At 34.4% G+C, this 17,062-nt stretch overlaps 1 protein-coding gene across 4 annotated transcripts in view; it reads right to left on the bottom strand.

Moving 5' to 3' along the window:
• The window catches only part of LOC107742703 (kelch-like protein 29), a 287,726-nt gene extending 273,442 nt beyond the window's left edge, over positions 1 to 14,284 (bottom strand). For 2 of the 4 annotated variants that reach the window (XM_016555731.1, XM_016555728.1), the window contains exon 1: positions 13,990 to 14,272. The gene's annotated coding sequence lies outside the window, so the exon portion shown is untranslated. Of the gene's footprint in view, positions 1 to 11,976; positions 12,056 to 13,989 lie in introns of those variants that run through there. The other 2 variants (XM_016555730.1, XM_016555732.1) reach the window with 2 other exon arrangements.
• Between the last annotated feature and the right edge of the window lie 2,778 nt (positions 14,285 to 17,062).

Raw genomic sequence — 17,062 nt, forward strand, 5'->3', positions numbered from 1 at the left:
TGTTAAATTGTTAAGAAGTGATAGCAAAGATTTATATTGTTAGAAAAGATTTATATTTTGAATAAATGCTGTTCTTTTTTACTTTTTATTCATCAAAGAATGCTGAAAAAAGAATCGCAGTTTCCAAAAAAAATATTTGGCAGCACAACTGTTGCCAATATTGATAATTCTAATAATAAATCAGCATATTAGAATGATCCCTTAAGGATCATGTGACACTTTATACTGGAGTAATGGCTGATGTAAATTCAGCTTTTCATCACAGAAATAAATTATATTTTAAAGGATATTAAAATAGAACATATTATTTTATATTGTAATAACATTTTGCAAGATTGCTGTTTTTTTTCTGTATTTTTGATCAAATAAATGCAGTCTTGATGAGCAGAAGAGGCTTCTTTAAAAAACATTACAAGTCTTACTGATCCCAAACTTTTGACCGGTAGTGTACATACTTATACATATATACACACACAATTTTTTTTCCCTTGGAAAGTGTGCTTACTGTCCTTAATTAGATGCAATTTGGTTGCTATTTTGTTTGATATCGCATGTAAAGAGATTCATATATTTTTATTTGTGGCATGATGAACGTTTCGAACATTTTGCTTTGGATATAATTACCAACAACCTTTCGATAAAGTCTTTTCCTGTTTCCTTTGAGCCTTGGAGTCACACAGAACAGAAAATTGCACTTCTTTCACATCAACTGCAACATGTTGGAGTTCCAGCTACAGCGGGACGAATTCAGGTAAGGTTTCAGCCCAGCACGGCAGAAGTAAAAATTTCTACCGCACACAACCTCAAAGCAACTAATAACAGTGGACATTTGCTCATTTTATCTCCATAATTGTGCTCCCTGCCGCCTGCATTTCTTAATGAAGACGGCAACATATAATTTCCTAAAGCGTATTATTCAAATATAGCACGACAGTGGCAGCACCACCCTCGAGATGAGGTCCCTACCCGAATCATCTCACTTTCTCCGATCGTGCTTCTCTCCAACCGCGCTACTAATTTTCACTGAACTACATTTGGGAGGCACAAATTGTCTGTGACACTTCCAAATTTATCATCAACGTTAATAGCGCACAGCATAATCTGCTCAGTACAAAAGGAAATCAGAGCAAAGTACCATGATCTAATTATTCAATTGTGAAAAGGGCCATAAATACTAGTTGTAAACAGGAACAAATGTACTATCCGCAATTTAAAGAAGCAGTTCAGCACTATGAGCCAGTTCCTCCTGCTAGCAGTCAGTTTCACCCAGTTAAAAGTTCATGTTATGCAAATGAATAAGAACGTCTAGTAGCGACCTCCGGTGTGAACGTGGCACGATGTAACCGCTTGGCTCGTCTCTGTCCCTAAAACAAACCGCTGCACTCTGACTAAACTTTCAGAAAAAAGAAACCGCCTGAAGCAAATAATTCCATCACTGGATAAACGGATATCAAACACATGAATACGATTACATCCCTTCTGAGGTGCGCTGATTGCTTTTGATGAAAGCAATGAAGAGTCTTTAATGACACGTCTGTAGTTGTACGATTGAGCCAGAAACCCTCGTTCCTGTAATCATTTCCCTCGGTGCAGCCTGATGATTACACAAAAACCCATGCAGAAACCGATGGATTGGAATTTGGGTAGGACCAACATGAAACAACATTGGAAATGTATTTAAAGTGACAAAAATAATCTTTTGCTCACCATCATGTTGTTCAAAAACTGTGTGACTTACTTTCTTCTGTAGAACACAAAGAAAGATGTTTCACAGAATGTCCAAGCTGCTCTTTTTCACACAGTATGAATGGGAAAAGGAGGATGCACCATAAAAGTATCCACAAGAAGTAGGGCTGTGCGATTAATCGAAATCGAATCGAAATCGCGATTTGAGACGTTGCGATTTCCTAATCGCAAAGCCTGCGATATGGACGCGATATTACTCTGTTCCAGAGCATATGCATGACTGCCAGCCTTGAGTTGCAGTCTTACTAACCAATAGAGTGAGCGCACCTCCGTTCTCCCCAATCAGCACTGCTCTAGCCAAAAAATCGCAATTTGATATTTTCCCCCAAATCGCACAGCCCTAACAAGAAGTAATGCATAAAGTACACTAGAATTGTGTACCATATTTAAAGTCTTCAGAAGCCATATGGACAGTTTATCTGAGGATTGAGAACTATTGTGGATTTTCAACAAATAATTACTTAAATTTTGGTCTTTTCCACTCACATAAAGCTATCAGACAGAAGTATGGAGTAGGTAAGTTTTTTTTAGATATTTTTGAAAGACCTATCTTATGCTCATCAAGGCTGCATTTATTTGTTTAAAAATACAGTAAAAGCAGCAATATTGTGAAATGTTATTACAATTTAAGATAACTGTTTTCTATTTGAATTTATTTTTGTGATACAAAGCTGAATTTTCAGCATCATTACTCCAGTCTTCAGTGTCACATGATCCTTCAGAATTCATTTTAATATGCTGAATTGCTGCTTAAGAAACATTTCTTATTATCAATGTTGAAAACAATTGTGCTGCTTAATATTTTTATGGAAATGATTATATTTTATGTATATTTTTTCATGACTCTTTAATGCATAGAAACTTCAAAATGAATAAAATTAATTTCTTTAGAAAAAAAAAAACTTTAATATTTTTTTTTAATTATAGCCATTCAAATCATTGATTAATAAAATAAGAAGAGATCAAATAAACTCAATAAAATAAATAATGTACAAAGAAAACGGAAAGAAAGGAGGGAAAATTCAAATTAAACTTTGACAGAAAATGACAAATAAAAGCATCATAAAAGTAGTCCACAATATTCAAAGTCTTCTGAAGCCACTATGATCATTATATGCAAGCGTGCTATGGTGGACATTCAGCAAATGACTTGGCTTTATGGTGAAAAGAACATCAGATGCATGGCTTTTTTGCAGCTCAACAGTGTGAAAAACTATCAACATTTGCATAGAAAAGAGCCACTTGGACATTCTATAGAACAAATCATTCCGTGTGCCAAAGACGACAGACAGTTTGTGAACAACATGAGGGCCAGTAATGTGATGACAATTTTCATTTCTGACTGAACTAACCTTTTAACCCCCCTAAAAGACACAAAAATGAACAAAATAATGTAAATAGTCAAAACATGCCAATATTTCCTTTTTTATACATGTTTTCACCAACAATCATACACAGAACATGGCAAGTCCTATTAAATTCTGTCATTATTTTCTCACCTTCATGTTGTTCCAAACCATGTTTATTTCTTCCATTAAACACAAAAGATTATATTTTGAAGAATGTTGGTAGCCAAACAGATGTAGGGTTGGAGACGTTCACATTTTAACCGGTACGGTACCGGTACCTGTCGTGCCGGTACCCAACGGTACCTTTTTTCGGTACTTTACTCTCGGTGTAATTACAAAAACATTTATTTCAGTGAAAAAATAAGTCCAAAAGTTTCAATTTCAACATTTTGAACAATAGGGTCCTACAAACTTTTTCTTTCTTTGTTTTTCTTTTTTTCCCCCCAGAAATTCTTGTTTTCATTTTTTTGAAAAATCAAATGAAGGCATTAAACATTTATTTTAAATCAAATGAAAATTAAACCCTTTCATTTTTTGGCAAACAAACTGAGGTTTACTGTTGAAATTAATTCATGGAAGAAAAATAGTGTGAATATTCCTTCAAAACATTTTTTAATAGGCTAATAATTGTATTATTTTTTTCTACAATTAAGTGATTGCAGGGGTGACCTCACGTCACAGGGTCTCTCTTTCTCTCTCTGTAGCGTATGCGCCCAGATGCGTTCTCAGGTACCGAAATTTGGCACCGATTGATTTAACGTGAATCGGTACTCGGTAGTACCGACGCAATTCGGTCGGTACCCTTAAAAATACCGAGTTCGGTTCCCAACCCTAAACAGATGCCAGTAGCCATTGACTTCCATAGTATTTTTTTCCTACCACTGAAGTCAATGGCTAGCGTCAACTGTCTGGTTACCAAAAATATCTTCTTTAGTGTTCAACAGAAGAAAGAAACTCACACAGGTTTGGAGGGCGAGTGCATGATAAAATTTTCATTTTTGGGCAAACTACCCCTTTAAAGCAATACCCTGCTGAACGTGCATACAACTTCATAAACAGACTACACCATTCATAACCAGGATTGGCCAGCAGGTTTAGAGAGCTTTAGTTAACAGTGGATGCTAAACAGGTTCATATTAAAGCATATGTTAATGTCCATGATGACCCCAGAGGGGCAGTATTTAGTGGCTAGTTTCCCAGCTACGGTAGGCCGGTCCACAGAGGCCAAGTGCATCTAGGAAAATCATAAATCATCGGCGCCGTTTTACACCTGAACTCTCTTTAATGCCCTAGATAGAGCCGCTATCCTTGAAGGCAGATTCAATTATTTACCCAGCAAATAAATTATTACATAATGGCCAAGCACGCAACGTCCCAGAGTAGCGCATACTTCCCGGCTATGTCTGACAATTTGTTTCCATCCGAAACATTTAGAGAGAAGAAATTATACTCGATAATGGGTACGTGATAGAATGCAAATAGAGGATGTAACGCTGAAGAGAGGAATAAAATGGCGAGGAGAGGGAGTGTGCTGAAGATCTGAAACACAAAGCTGTCAGGTGTGAGAGGGATTTGAGAGCGGCCCGCTTAACCTCCACCCTGCTGGGTATCAGTGCTGCCGGGAGGGGCTCCGTGTTACGGCTGGAGATTACAGGCTCCGATAATCACTACATTCACTGGTCATTAAGCCAATGTACAAGTGCTTTGATTCAGCCTAGCGAGTCTATTTTTAAACCAACGCTGACTTCTGATTTTGCAGTGAAGTCATAGGTCTCAAACTAGGGAATGAGCTCGGGTTGGCGTGTAATTGCTAGCATAGTGTGAGAAAACACAATATAGAATCAAAACCGACTAGTGTTATATACTTAATAATTGTCTTTCTTTGGTTACAGTTCATCAGTGAATGTTATTCTAAAGAGAAAAATCTTATGCTTTTAAAATTGATTTCTGCACAATACAATGTACAACTAAATAAACAAATCAATACATTCAAGCCACCCAAGCCCAAAATTGATTTTCTGACTCCCATTATCATAAAGCCAATCATTTTAATGTACTCATTCTCCTTTAATATAAAAATAATAATAATAATAAATTAATTTACAAACATGTATAAGTTGAGTAAATTATTATTATTATTATTATTATTGTTGTCATTTTTATTAATTAAATTTACTTATAATAATGTACAATATTATTATTAATAATAATACATTTAAATGTGCTAACATGTATAAGTTAATTTATTATTTTTATAATAATAATAATAATAATTGCATTATTATTATTATTATTATTAGATCACTTTAATTAATTTAATGTACTTATAATAATGTACATTATTATAATTAATAATAATAATAATAAATGTAAATATACTAATATGTACATTTAAATTATTGTTATTATTGTTATTATTAATATACTCATTCTAATTGTTTTTTTTAATTTTTTTATTATTAATTTACTTATAATTTGTATTTATTCATGACTAATTTAATTAACAACTAATTTAACAACAACAACAACACTACCAACAACAATACTTTACATACATGAAATGTATTCTATTACATATTTTTTTATTATTAATAATAAACGTTATGTCAACTTACTATTTTATTATTTAAAAACATTTTACTTAATAAAATGAATATAAAAAAGAAACGAAAAAATTAAATTAAATCTTAACAAAATTCAGTTTAAAGTGTGTCAGTTTTCATAGTCTTTCATCAAAATTGAATTGATCGGATCTCCCCGATGTAAGTCTATGAGATTTTAATTTATTTATTTACAATTTATAATTTTATTGACAATTTATCATCCGCCAGGCAAAAAAAGTACTTCAGATTGCCTACAAAAGTTACAGCACGTCTTCTAAACAACCTACACAAATTGAAGCATTATTCATGTCCGTAGCACAAACACTGTGGGATGAGTTACACGCCACACTTTACACTTTAGTTTATTAAAATCCCGAACACCAAGTATGAGCGATAGTAACAGTTACTATGCAAACACAACAAATAACATCACATCAAATCCCAAAGGACACGATGAAATCCCATGCTACATTATTTCCCATTAACCATGACTTTCCCTCAGAAATGTCACATTATGTATATTAAATGCATTGCCACTTTTAAATTAAAATGCAAATGCCGTTTCGTGCAGTCGCTAAAATCTGATTTCAGAGTTCATCAGGGATCCGGCGCTGTTAAAAGCACTTTACAATCGCCAATCCAACACGACCACGCTGAGTTTTGAAGCGAAATCCAGTTTCAAAACAGATGGAGAGAGAGCAAAGCTTCATGAATCTACAGAGCGGCGGGGGTTGAAGGTGACAGCTCGCGCGGGGTATGGATAGCGGACAACATTCTCTAATGGCTCGCACAGCCTCTTAAGAGCTCGGAAACTGTGCAGTTCGCTCAAGGCCCTTTGCCCTCTACATTAGCAAGTATATTACTCCATTTGCTTTGGCTCTGAGCTGAATATTCCGCATACTAATTCTCATCACAGACTCCGACATTCACTCAGCCATGGATTCCCAACTGGCTTAAGTCCACAAATTATGAAGCAGTCTAACGTGGTCTCTCGCTGATCTGACCTCTCTGTGTGGCTCAGTTGAGGTATTGCATTTGTCTTGTCAGCAGTTAGAGTGTGGTTTCCATCTCATCTGTTTGTTTTAGGCCGGTCCGGGCTGCCAGCGCATCCTCATGGGTTCGGTCTATATATGGCCTCGGCGTGCCAGGAGTCCTGCTGCGTATTTACACACTCCTGCAGATCTATATTCACCCACATTGCCAAGGTTCAAACACTGGTATCATGCTATGCGTTTCTAGTTCTAACGGATTCAAAATTGGCATTTTTTTATGCTCAATTTCTGAAGCATCATGTACAATCAAACTGAACTGAGCATGCATCACCTCAGATCTTTTAACATTTTTTTAAATGCAACTTTAAAAGCTAAAAAAAAGGTAGTTAGTTACTTAGTAGTTAGTCAATCAATTTGCCCATTATGCATGAAGTGTGCTGGAAACAAATAAATAAATGCATAAATATCTAAAAGCATGAATAAATAAATGATGAATGAATGAATTCTACGCTATTGTTTAAAAAAAAAAAAAGTATTTTATGCTCACCAAGGCTGCATTTGTGATCAGAAATACAGTAAAAACAGTAATATTGTGAAATATTATTGCAATTTCAAAGTGTATTTTCTATTTGAATACAGTTTAAAATGTAATTTATTCCTGTGAAGCAAAGGTGAATTCTCAGCATCATTACTCCAGTCTTCGGTTTCACATTATTGTTCCGAAATGCTGATTTTCTGCTCAAGAAACATTTATTCTAATTATAAATGTTGAAAACAGTCCTGCCACTTAATATTTTGTAGAAACTGTTTTTCAATATTCTTTGATGTAGCCTATATAAAGTTCAGAAGAACAGTATTTATTTGAAACAGAAATCTTTTGTAGCAATGTAAAATGTTTTGTCACATTTAAAATTAAATGCACTACTTTAATGCATCCTTGCTTAATAAAACCAATAATTGCTTCTTACTAACCCCAAAAATGGTATAATGTACATAAACTATAAGGGAAACAAATATAAAAAAGTAAATTGTTGGTGCTAAATAAAATTATAAATAATTATAAAAATAAAATAAAATTAAATTAAAAAATTTTTTAAATAAAATTGTGTATAACATCCCTGCTAAATTTGATCAATTACCAAATAGATTTTCCATTATTTAACATGATCGATTACTCAGGATGAGGTAGCAGACGGCACACTGAACATTACATGTAAAAAAACATTAAAAATCAGCACATTTTAAAAGCACAGCTCTTCACATAGGATTTATGCCAAAACATGAAGAAAGATTCTTATTGGCTGGCTTTCTTATTGGCTAAAAAAAAGGCTGCTCCCTTGACTCTTTTTTGCCATTTATAGAGCGTAAGGCTGTCAAAGAGAAAGGTGTGATTCTCAGGACACTCTTTCAGTGAAATCTGTCAGGTAGCAGAGACATGTTATGCAGAGTATTAAACCAATTCTGACCTTTCCCTGCTAGCAGAAAAACCATTTAAGGTGTTTACATGACCTCGCATGTCGTTGACTTAATAAGATTTAATATAATGGATGTAAACTCACCGATTAGGCAACCTACAAAAACAACTTCCTCCTGCGGCAGTGTAACTGGCCACCAAATTCAACACTATTTGCATCTACTCATTTATTTGACTAACACTTTGTCATTTGGTTTAGCAGGCATTAGCAAATTCCAGACAAAACATTCAGTGCAGACAGGTAATTTATCAAATCACAAACAACACCTCGAGCCTAACTAATTAATAAATATTTTGCCTTGGCAGTGCAAGATGAAAATAACGTGACGAATGACATACATGATGACAGACGTTTCCCCACAATATTGCAGTCGAGAAACTGACGCAGCCTCCATCTTCTAAATTAGGATCTGCTTTCATTACTTTTACACAATTCACCACCATAAATAGATCAAACACTGCTCTCAAACTCAGCTTCACTTTGTGTTTGTGCAAAATGCCATATCAATAAAACATACTAACGTACATCTTCAAATGTCAAAAATAACATCGCTGCATGCTTATTTTCATATCATAAACATGCATGACACAGAACTGCTGCCCAGATTGTTTTATATAAACATTAACCTACATTTTCCAGGCAGTTCGCCTGAGGTCAGAAGAGATAATGCATCACAATAGACTGCCACGCTAAAAGATGTGGGAAATTAAATGGGGAAGTTTCTCCTTTTATAATACTGTTTTGAACATAAATGGATATAAAATGGTCTTTACCTGAAGTACAGAGTTGTTCACAAGCTGTACACACAATAGAGCTGCTTTGTTGTTGAAAAATGATAGAAGACATTTGCAAGTTTTGTTTCCTACAATGGACTGTAGGTAAATATCCAGCTCATCCATCCAGTGCTCTATTTGTTTTCTGTCTTTTGAAATGTCCTGTTATTATTTTGCTGCAAACGATTCAGTGCTTAAATGAACTGTCCGAATGAATCAAACGCAATACTTAACAATTTCGGACCTTTTTACAAACCCGTTTGACCAATTAGATCACATATTAGTGGTTCATTCGTGAATCTGGCAACACTAGTCTAAATGGTGTTAATTTTGTTAACGAAAACTATGACGAAAAATATTCACTAATGACATTAAACACTAACTGTGAATATATCAACAGGCAATATCATTGACGAAAAAAGAAAAAGAGTAAAATGTAGTTAAAAAAAAAAAAAAGCTCTCTATATCCAAAATGTCTCTATATTTTCTTCAGCCAAAAAAAAAAGAAAGAAAAAAATGCTTGGGGTTGCCAGATATGATAGAAAGTGTTTAAATCCTCCTATCAGAGCTCCACTGTATTACTTTATCTTTGCAAACTGGCAACCATTTGTGCATACACTTTCTCTTACACTACAGAAAAGCACTGATGATCTGAAAACATGTAGTTTAGAGATCTCCATCATATATTCTGCTCAAATGAAAGTGTAATACAGGCAGCCTGCGTAAATCTGCCTTTAAACCTTCTCCGTGATAAACTGTAATAAATCCAAACATGGATCTCCACTACATTGTTTGCGATTGAGGCTGCTGAACAAATGCAATTACGCAACCTCTGTGGCACAATACAAAGACATTTTATTGTTGTTTAAATTGAAAGACATGAATATAATTTGGAATTATTGTAATTAATATTAGGAATGTCTGTTTAAGCTTTACTGGTTTTCATAATGAAGAGACTGTGCTTATATTTATGATAATGTAACAAATCAGAAAACTAGATTTGGTGAAATAAACCATGTGTATGATTATAGATGAAAGTGGAATTCTCCGTTTTTAGCTTTTGAGAGAAGTTTTGAGTTTTACCAGTTTTCATAGACTGTGGTTATATTTATGATAATGAATCAGGAAACTAGATTATGTAAAATAAACCACGTGTATGATTAAAGATAAAAGTGGAATTAATATTAGGAATGTCACTGTTTTAGTTTTTGAGAGAAGCTTTTGAGCTTTACCAGTTTTTATAATGTAGAGACTGTGCTTATATTTATGATAATATAATAAATCCGTAAACTAGATAAGGTAAAATAAACCATGTGTATGACTATAGGTGAAAGTAGGGCTGGGCGATATAGCTAAAAAATGTATCAACGATATAATGTTTCATATCGTTCGGTATCGATAATTATTGAAATTTTTTATAACCTTTTGTAAAACAAAAAGCAATAGAATTTTTTTATTTTTATTTAACCACTGTATTTTTAAATTAACCCAATTTATTGAGACAACCAACAAATATTTTTATTTTAACAGTCAAACACAATAAAAATTTTACAAATATCTAATTTCTAATGTTTTATGTACAGATTAAATAGGTCTTAAGGAAACTTTTGGCTTGTCTCCCGAGGTCACAGGAGGGCGCAATGAGCAAATTATCACCGCATCTCGTGCGCCATTGATGACGCTCCCTGACGGACTCCTAACATTCAAATGCAAATGTTTCTTTTAAACTCGACTAATATTAATTTTTTTTTTCACAATCTCCTCATCACAGGCAGGCACTGCACTCAATTCAGCATGTGTTCATGCGCATCTCGTGCGCCACTGATGACGCTCCCTGACGCACTCCTAACATTCAAATGCAAATGTTTCTTTTAAACTCGACTAATATAAAAAAAAATTTTTCACAATCTCCTCATCACAGGCAGGCACTGCACTCAATTCAGCATGTGTTCGTGTGTGCTGTCTGCGTCACTCTTAGCACGTGCCTATATCGTGCACTACATCGAACATTTTTTATATCGTTATCGAAGGTGTACCGTCGATAAATATCGATACCGTTTTATCGCCCAGGCCTAGGTGAAAGTGCAACAATGCTGATATGATTTCTCAAATGACAACAATTATGATCAGTAATCGTGATTATAATTTTGAGCAAAATAATTGTGATTTATCAGTTCAATCATTATGCAGCATGACTGACTAAAACTAGACTAAAAATCAACTAAAACTTGACAAAAACAGGGCAGATTGACTAAATATGATAAAACCAAAAAATGACATTTGACTTAGGACTAAGACAAAAAAAAATCAGCTTACAAAATCAGAGCTGATAGAAAACACACATGACTTGACGGCTGAATTATTATCCGAGAAAATGAATCTCAGCTTGGCAATCTTCACTGACACAAAGATTTATCAGTAATATTTGACTGGGGCACGGGGGTAAAAAGGGTCTAGCGATGCCTCAGGCACCAAGTGGATCTGTCCTCGGCTCTCAAGAAATCAAGCATTCATGCTCTCAATCTGAAATTAAATCTAATGAGCTTTAGAACCGGGACCTCACCTGTACCAGCCTTCCGGCACCGATCCTCTCCACTCATAACAACATACCCAGAAGGTATCTATATCCTGAAAATAATCAAACCGCCTCGCTTTCGAAAAGAAATTCTCATCAGTCTTAAGAAAGCTGCAGAAATCTATCCCTGCTTCAATATTCTACTATTCTGAAAACATATTAGCGCTGCCAAGGCAAAACCTCTCACTCTTTGTTCTTCCTTTTGTACTTGCTTTCAAAACATATTGATTTGGAGAAGAGAAGGATGAACAAAATATGACCGGCACCACAACACTCTCTGGGCACAGCACAAATGTGGACCAAAATATAACTAAACATAGTCCAACCTTGAGAGCATTCAGCCATATTTCTGCACTCGTTCGTACTACTGGAAGTATCAAAACATTGACGGGCTGTGTGCGTGTGCGACTGCTCAGAGTCCAAACTGTAAGCCTTTAATCCGGCGCATGTCCCAAGCTGCTACCTGATACATTTGCCAATGTTATCAATGTCTGCGTCTGCAAACATGACAGCACTGCTATTACACCGAGACCCACTGCTGCTACGACGGAATCCGCACTTGTGTGTGTGCATGAGAACACATGCATGGCACGACACGGATTATCTCGAGGACACGGGGGCAAGCGGGTCGAGTGTTATGTGTGTAGTGACGTGTGAAATATGTTTATATTGAGAGACAGCTGACCTCTGAGATAACACTTACACATGCACTGTTGTATCATTTGCACATGCAATCGATTTTTCGATCTGTAATAGTCCCGTAACGTTGCCTGGTAGGGGTAAATTCAGATTGTATTTGTGTACTTACTGCGAAAGAGTCAGAACACTATGTTTTTCTATGCATAATAGCCTACGGGTTCAACAAAAGCTTCCTACTGTAACAGCCTCCCTTATGATATTGTACCAATCAATAAGGACATGCATGGGAAAAAACTCAAATCAGGGCTCCAGGAGATCTACTGCGACTTTCCTGCAGAGTTTAGTTTCAACACTTATACGAGGGTTTTCGAGGGTCTGCAACCAAAAAGGCACCCTATGGGGTTTTTGGATTGGCATGTCAAATAAAAATGTTGTTTATATCAGTCAATTTTTTTATTATTTTTAAGTAATACATATATTTAAATATTTTATTTACATTTATATTTAAATATAAATTAAAACGCAAAACATACGATGTGGACTAAAGCGAAATGTATGTCAATTTTATTCTGTATACATATACATTACATTTAAATTTAAATATAATAACTGATATGCAAAACAAACATATATTTTATGCTTTGGATGCAAAACATATGATATGGACTGAAACGGAAAAATAAATATCAGTCAGTATTTTATTCTGTACACACATATATATTATGTTTAAATACGAATTAAATAACTTATTGGCAAAACAATTTTTGTTTCGCAGTCTATATCTTAATCATTTTTCATTCTGTTTAAATATATATGTATATAATATGGTTTTAATATACTTTAATACAAATATTATTATATATTATTATTTTTTAACTTAAAATAATATTAAAACATTAAATATTTGTTTATATATAATAAATATATCATGTAAAATAATCATATATCATTTTTGGATGCTTTGGCTAATCTACAAGCAAAAAACACCATTAAACAAACATAAATTTCTACTGTCAAACACTACAGTAGAAAGATGAACCCAGAACACTGTAAATGATCTGTTTCCTCAAATAACTAGGCTACATGTACATAGGGCTGGACAATAATTAAATATCAATATGTATCGCGATATAATTTTTTTCAATAACGGTGATATGATTTTTAAACACACAGTCAAACGTTTTTGAACATTAAGATTTTTAATATTTTTTTTTTTTAAGAATTCTCTTCTGCTTACCAAGCCTGCATTTATTACATTAACACTAATTTAGTAAAAACGGAAAAATGCTTGTTAAAGTAATTCATTAAGTCGTTAAACAAAAATAATCTGTCACTGGTTTTAAACCTTACATATATATATATATATATATAAAGATAGACAACGCCTGCTGTAAACAAACACCTGACCCGGGTGGTCAATGGTTGCGTCTCCAAACCTAGCGAGCTGAGAGCATTTTTGGCCATTTAAGCTTTTAGTTCACATGTATTGACAATAAAAGTCAGTCTGGAAAGGTCAGGAGAAGCAACCATGGACTTTTGGTTCACTTAAGGGTTGCAACTAAACTATCCATGCAGGTAGATCTCCAGCGTCTCAGGCCGAACGGAAAACCAAGTATTTGAAGTATCCAGGACAAAAGCATCATCCATGTGGTGCAAGTAAAATCCCAGCAGGAAGTTTTCCCACATCCAGCAGAAGAGGATGGCGCACACAAACACCTTCACCGAACGCGCGCGCCTGGCATGTGCCAATATGTCACCACGTGACATAATAGCGCTCCATGCAATAATAATGTACAGCTGCCATCCTCGTCATCATCATCAGAATCTCCAGCCTCACCTCCAGATCGAGTTGCCCAGTGATGCCAGGCGTCTGTCCTTGTTTCTCAGATGTGGACGCTGTTCCTCAGGCGCTGGCGGTTGTTTCTTCGCATGGCGCAGTGAAGTGTGTTGCGGCGTCTCCTCGCATCAGTAGCAGGTGTGTTTCTCTCTCTTTGTGCGCTGGAATGAGTTGGTCCTGGGAGTTGACAGATGCTGTCCGCACACAGAGACGCGAGTGAATGCTGCTCCGCTCTCTCCCAGCTGATACTTTACTCCACATAAGCGCCTCCCACTTACAGCGCCATGAGCTCCGACTGCGCGTTTGCGCGAGAATCGGCGGCACCTACTGGCGAAATGTGGAAGTACAGCAAATTAACTCCTCTCACAGAATTCCTGTTATATTTTACTTATCTTACAAAATGTCAAAATGCTTTTGTTATCAATTAAAAAAAAATACATCTAAAAAATATGCAGGGGGAAACAACAGAAACATTGACTCATATTTCTTGTGGATTTTATGAAAAAGACTAGATCAACTGTTTAACGTACATTAATTTTAAAATAAAAATATAATCCCTATAGAATATGAGATAAGCGTCCAAACACCTACATACACTACCGTTCAAAGATTTTATTTTTATTTAATTTGATTTTATTTGATTTTATTTTATTTTATTTTATTTTATTTTATTTTATTTTGGAAACAACAGAAACATTGACTCATATTTCTTGTGGATTTTATGAAAAAGACTAGATCAACTGTTTAACGTACATTAATTTTAAAATAAAAATATAATCCCTATAGAATATGAAATAAGCGTCCAAACACCTACATACACTACCGTTCAAAGATTTTATTTTTATTTAATTTGATTTAATTTTATTTTATTTTATTTTATTTTATTTTATTTTATTTTTTGTTTTGTTTTGTTTTGTTTTGTTTTGTTGTTTTATTTTATTTTATTTTGTTTTGTTTTGTTTTATTTTATTGCTGATTGAAAGAAACCTTACATTCAGCAAGGGTGCATTAAATTGATCAAAAGTGACATTAAATAAATTTAAATGTTACAAAAGGTTTTTATTATAAATGCTGTTCTTTTAAACTTTATATTCAAAGAATCCAAAAAATGTATCACAGTATCCACAAAAATGTTAAGCAGAACAACTGTTTTCAGCATTATAAAATATGAATAATAGTTAAACCAAAACCCTATTATTATTATTTATTTATTTGTTTATTATTAATTAATTAATTTATTTATTTATTTGATTATTTATTTATTCCTGTGATGGCAAAACTGAATTTTAAGTGTCACATGATCCTCAGAAGCCATTATAATATGCTGATTTGGTGCTAAAGAAATAATAATAATAATAATAATAATAATAATAATGTTTCTTTAGCACCAAATCAGCTAAATTAGAATGATCTCTGAAGGGCCATGTGACACTGACAATTCAGCTTTGCCATCATAGGAATAAATTACATTTTATTATATTATATTATAATAGAAACCAGTTGTTTTAATTTGTAATAATATTCACAATATTATTACACAATATGTTTTTACTATACCAAATAAATGCAGCCTTGGTGAGCATGACAGATTTCTTTCAAAAACATAAATTACTCACAGACTTCAAACTTTTGAACGGCAGTTTGCATGTATTAGATAAAACTGTAATATATGAGAAATATTCCAAACAAAACTTAAATGATATCACACTGAAGATTTAGAATTCACAGCTTTGCCATAATCAACCATTTTCCTTACTGTAATTCCCTTCATTCCTATCAATGTTTTAATGTGGTCGAATTCAGTTCTAAATGACGCAAATGGGTTTTCAATATTGACTGTTTACAATTATGAATGTAAAAGTGACCAAAACAGACAAATGTTGTTTTTTAGGCACTATTAAAGAAGAAGAACATACTCCCAGTTCACTTGAGTTTTTACACATTTGCCAGGTACTGACGATGGCACGGCAATGCCCAGTGTGGCACGGCGATTAATTATGGATTATATACACACGACACGTGTTTTACTTCATCTGGTTGTGATAAACATCTTTCCAATGACACCTAGTAAATGTACACAGTACAATTCTGTGACGTGAGGTGGTTGTTGGTTCAAATCCCACAAGCTGTAATCAATAACAATGTAAGGTTAAAGGTATCAGCTGAATGAAAATGACTATTAATTTCAGTAGCATGTTCCTGGTTAATGTTGTGTATGCTTTATCAAATAAACCAATGAAACCATTAGTAGCTCGAGGGCTTGTTTAAACCCCCCACATCCTCCAGTTGTGTTTTCCAAACCCAAGGGAAGGAAATGGAATGCACACTGATATCTGCTGATATTTGTCTGAAGTGGCAGTTGGAACCTACATATATAATACATCGCAAATGTTTAAAAATTGAAGGTTTGCTCTCATTAATAATAAACCACAACTAGTGGGTCAAAGGTCGTGAGTTCTCTGATTCGCTCCCTGTCATGTATGCACACCTGCACGAATTAATGGATATGTATGCAGCTCTGTTTGAGTAGGAATAGCTCCAGGGCCACAGCACAACACTGCATGCACTTGGTTGGGATCCACTGGACCCGAACGTGTTTTTCCGAGCGACCGCTGCTTGAGTTTGGAGCCTCAGCACGTAACGCGCCGCTGCCGCTGGTCATGCGTGCAGCTTCATTTCCTTGTTTTTCCAGCAACATACAATTAGGACTCTGGTTCTGTGCTCTGTTAGGCCTGATTTAGTTGATGCCTGTTAAAAAAAAGGCACTGCATAAAAATGGTATATGTTCATATATTTCAATGGAATGTCTTGCATGAGCTGTATTTGTTCAGAAGAGTGTAATAAATGAGAAATATCTTAAAACTTAAATTTACTGATTATTTGAGATTCACAGCTTGCTATGACCAACAGTTGTAGTTTCTACTGATGTTTTAATGTGGTCATATTCAGTTTTAAATGGTGCAAAATGTTTGCAGCATTGACTGTTTACAATTATTAACGTAAAAGTGTCCAAAAAAGACAAATGTTGTTTTTAAGGAATTATTAAAGAAGAAGAATATACTGACATTTCACT

Source organism: Sinocyclocheilus rhinocerous, unplaced genomic scaffold (genome assembly GCF_001515625.1).
Source record: "Sinocyclocheilus rhinocerous isolate Xijiao unplaced genomic scaffold, SAMN03320098_v1.1 scaffold1038, whole genome shotgun sequence".
Classification (NCBI taxonomy): domain Eukaryota; kingdom Metazoa; phylum Chordata; class Actinopteri; order Cypriniformes; family Cyprinidae; genus Sinocyclocheilus; species Sinocyclocheilus rhinocerous.